Source organism: Mastomys coucha, unplaced genomic scaffold (assembly GCF_008632895.1).
Source record: "Mastomys coucha isolate ucsf_1 unplaced genomic scaffold, UCSF_Mcou_1 pScaffold23, whole genome shotgun sequence".
Taxonomy (NCBI): domain Eukaryota; kingdom Metazoa; phylum Chordata; class Mammalia; order Rodentia; family Muridae; genus Mastomys; species Mastomys coucha.
In genome coordinates, this window is record NW_022196906.1 from 83,702,093 (window position 1) to 83,707,069 (window position 4,977).

General features: G+C 37.8%; 1 pseudogene; it reads left to right on the forward strand.

The window, feature by feature from the left end:
* LOC116073674 overlaps positions 1-4,977 on the forward strand; it is a 37,280-nt pseudogene that overhangs the window by 15,287 nt on the left and 17,016 nt on the right.

Genomic DNA, 4,977 nt, shown 5'->3' on the forward strand with positions numbered 1-4,977 from the left:
ATCCGCCTGCCTCTGCCTCCCAAGTGCTGGGATTAAAGGCGTGCGCCACCACCGCCCGGCTAGAAATATTTCTTTGGAACAAATCCAATCTGTGTTGTTAGAATATCAGCAGTTCAATTCATACGAATCAGCAGTGGCAGCTGGATCCACTCGCAAACACCATTCAAGAATCAGCAACAGCAGGACTCACAAGCACCATTTATGAATCAGCAATGGCAGGTCAATCCAGAAGAAACAGCAAGGCTCTGTCAATTAGCCAGAGCCCAGGGAAGTGGCAAGAAGCTGCTGGAACACCACCAGAACTTTTTTTGGTGCATTTCTCTCTATGAAGTCACGACAAATGATAACCAACAAAGAATGCTTACCAGAACTACCCAGCATCATCAGCAAAGACCAGCATCATCAGCAAAGACCAGCATCCACAAAGCCCAAAGATGACCAGCAAAGAGTGGTAAGGTATACCAATACCATCTAGCACCATACACTGTCTGTTGAGCTATATTTATATCCTTTCAAACATCATGTGTTCTCTCAATCATCTGCTTCTAGCAAAACATCACATGGCCTTTTTCCAGTCTGTCTCCAGAAAAATACCACGTCTGTTCTTTGTAAAACACTTTCCCACGTGTCTGCTTCTGCAAAAATATCCTCTCATAAGACAGTTTCCAGAAAAAAAAATCACATGACACAACTGAGTCTCCAAAGAAACCAGAAGTTTCTACTTCAGGAAATGATGACAAGAATTGAGAAATAGGGTTGCATGAAATTAGAAGACTCTTACACAGCAATGGAAACAATATCAAATTAAAAGATGCCAGACAGAAGAGAGCACAAATTAAACCTGATGTGAGAGAAAGGACACAAAGTTGGGTGGATAGGGAGAAAGTGTGGATCTGGGAGGAACAGAAGAAGGTATAAATAGGATCAAAACACACTGTATAAAGTTCTCAAAAAAAAAACTAATGAAATTTCACTACTTTTGAATTTTTATTTTATGTGTATGGACTACATGTTGTGTCTGTACATCACATGTGTGGCTGATGATTGTGGAGGCCAGAATAAGGCATTGGATCCCCTGGAATTGGAGTTACAGACAGCTGTGGGACATCATGTGGGTGCTAGGTATAGAACCTGGGACCACTGAAAGAGCAGCAAGTGCTCTTAACTTCTGAGTCATCTCTCCAGACCCATAATAAAAAACTTAAGACATTTTTTTCACTAACATGTATATGCAAATGTACACTATGTTTGTAGGATATCCACAAAGGCCAGAAAATGGTGCTGAACCCTCTGGAGCTGGAATTGGAGGTATTTATGAACTAATTGATGTGGGTGCTAGAAGCTGAACTCAGGCCCTCTGGAGAAGAAAGAAGTGCTTTTAACCAATGACCAACCCCTCCACTCCCTCCCCCAAGATAACTATTTTAACCAGCTAGTATTTTTGTAATCACCATGAGGCTACTCTATAGGATTGTAAGAAGATTCTTATTGTTGAGAAAAAATTGGAAGAAGCTATAAAGTGGAAAACAGGGATGTTGGTGATTACTTCTCTCCCCTGGTAACCCGCACAGCACCTTTCAGGACTAGGAAAGTACCTTTCAGGACTAGGATAGTTATCCACCAGGGATGAAGCTTCCCAGTTAGCATAAGTGTAATTTCTCCATGTTCTATAACTCAAGTATATGGTGTCTGTATAATCGTGTCTTAGAGTCAAGATCTAGAGAGTAACCAAGAGCAATGAGTGTGTGTGTGTGTGTGTGTGTGTTTGTGTGTGTGTGTTGGGATATATATGGATATGTATATTAGGATATGTCTATGGTTACTACATATGGTTTCCATATGACTTTTTTCAAAAGGTCTTTAGTGTTAGTTCATCCTCCTCTTAGTCCCTTCTTCATCCAGCCATTCTACCCCCATCCCTTTTAACCCTTCCTGTTTCATTATTCCTCTTTACGATTATATACAACTGTATTCTATCTCCCTTCTCATGAATCTCTGCCATGACCCCTTACTAATTTTCTGACCTCCATGTGTATTTAAAATAGTATTCATACATATATGAATGCATATTTGAATAAATGGATATATATTCAAAGCTAACATCTACAAATAAGAGAAAATATATGACTTTGAGTCTTGGTTACCTCACTCAGGATGTTTATTTCTAGCTCTATTCCTTTACCTCTGTATTTCATAATTCCATTTTTCTTAGTGGCTGAATTATTTTCCATTGTGGTAATGCACCACATTTTCATTATCCATTAATCAGTAAATATAGCAGCAATGAACATGGATGAGCAGGTGTATGATCTGTAGTAGGCTACAGAGTCCTTTGAGTATGTTCACAAGAATGCTATAGCTGGATCATGTGCTAGATCTACTTTTAGATTTTTGATGATCCTCTATGCTGACTTCTTTAGTGACTGCATCACTTTGCACTCCCACCAACAGAGAATAGTTGTTGCTTTCCCCCACTGCCACGCCACCATTTGTGTTAATAACCCTCATCATTCTGGATGGGATAAGATGAAATCTTAAAGTTGTTTTAATTATCATTTCCCTGATGGCTAATGGTGTTGGACATATTTCTCAATTATTAGTATTTCATCCTTTGAGAACACTTCATTTATTTCTATGCCATAATTTTAATTGGATTTTTTTTACTTTGTTATAAAAAAAGCTTTTTAAATAAATAAAGAACATCATACACAAAAATTAACCAGCCCCAAAGACTCTGCAATATAATGAACTTACAAACAATTACAATTGGCATTCTAAAATGGAATCTGTGAAGCTTATGTTAAATTTATGCATTTATCCACACCAAAACAAAACAAAAAATCTATGGCAGAATTAGAACTAGAAAAACATATCCCTGCATTCAGTTCCTCCATAGTGCCTCATATTTAGCTTTCCTTGTTCCATTTTGCTCACTTTATACTGTACCCACGATGGCTAGATTCCACACATGAGTGAGAACATGCGTCTTGCTCTCTCTGAGATGGTGTGACTTCCCTTAATATACATTTGAGTTCCCCTGTTTCTCTGTAAAGTTTTGACTTCATTTACCTTTAGAACTGAGTAATATGTGTGTGTGTGCATGTGATTTTAATTATTCATTTATCTATTGATGGATAACTAGGTTGATTCCAATTCCTTTCTATAGTGAATAAACAATACAGCAATAACACAACTATCTCTATGATAAGATGTGAAATATCAGGGTCATAGGATAGTTCTATTTTTAATTTTTAGGAAATAACTAAACTTATTTCTACAAGGGCTATAATAACTCACATCTGTGTAATCTCAATCTCTCTCTCTCTCTCTCTCTCTCTCTCTCTCTCTCTCTCTCTCTCTCTCTCTCTCTCTCCCATCATCTCCAATATTTGTTGTCAAATTACTTGATAACTGGGGTTAGATCATATTTCAATGTAGTTTTAACTTACATTTCCCTAAAGTAAGGTTACTAAAATCTTTCTATATAGTTCTTGGATATTTGTCTGTCTGCCTTTCTTTCTTTCTCTTGTTCTTTCTTTCTTTCATTCTTCCTTCCTTTCTTTCTTTCTTTCTTTCCTTCTTTCTTTCTTTCTTTCTAAGTGTTTATTCAGTTCATTTGCCCAGTTGTTGATACTGTTTCATTTCTTTGGTATTTAATTTCTGTAATTCTTTGTAATTTCTTTGTAAATTCTATTATATATCACTGCATTCTATCTCCCTTCTCATGAATCCCAGCCATGACCCCTTACTAATTTTCTGACCTCCATCTGTATTTCAAATGGTATTCATACATATATAAACTTATATTAAACCCTTGTCTGAAAATGTAGCTTGAGATGATTTTCTCCCATTCTGTGGGCTGCCTGTGATCTCTGCTGACTGTTTCCCTTTCTGTATGGAAATATTTTATTTTCATATAGCCCCATCTGTTGCTATTGTTGATGCTTGATATCTGTTGATACTCTTTTGCTGTTGGTTGATATTCATTTTTAAAAGTCCTTGCCTACTCTAATATCTTTTTTTCCTCAATACCAAATTATTTATTGATATATCCTCTGAAAAATACAAATACATAATTATTAACTACATATTTATAATATCTTATAAGGGTATATTTTTGTTTGCGAGCAGATTTGGAACAGTGTGAGAGGTGTCCAGATGATAAGTATGCCAACCTAGAGAAAACCTGCTGCCTTCTAAGAGCTGTGTCATTACTGGCTTATGAAGATTCACTGGGGATGGCTTTAGTCTGCATGGCCCTGTTCTTCTCTGCCTTCACAGTCCTAGTACTAGTCACTTTTGTGAAGTACAAGGATACTCCCATTGTGAAGGCCAATAACCACATTCTCAGCTACATCCTGCTCATCTCTCTAGTCTTCTGTTTTCTCTGTTCATTGCTCTTCATTGGACATCCCTAGCAGGCCACCTGCATCCTGCAGCAGACCACATTTGGAGTGGTCTGTTTCTCAGTGTTGTTAACAGTGGCTGTTTCTACAGTGTTGGCCAAAACAATAATTGTGGTCATGGCTTTCAAGCTCACTACTCCAGGGAGAAGGATGAGAGGGATGCTGGTGTCAGGGTCACCTAAATTGGTCATTCCAATTTGTACCCTAATCCAACTTGTTCTCTGTGGAATCTGGTTGGTAACATCTCCTCCCTTTATTGACAGAGATATACAATCTGAACCTGGGAAGACCATCATTATTTGCAACAAAAGTTCAGTCCTTGCTTTCCACTTTGTTTGGGGATATTTGGGCTCCTTGGCTCTGGGGTGATTCACTGTTGCTTTGTTGGCTAGAAACTTCCCTTACAGATTCAATGAAGCCAAGCTCCTAACATTCAGCATACTGGTACTATGCAGTATATGGATCAACTTCCTCCCTGTCTACCACAACAGCACAGGAATGGTCATGGTGGCTATAAAGGTTTTCTCCATCTTGGCTTCTAGTGGAGTCTTTTTTTTTTTTTTTTAACTTT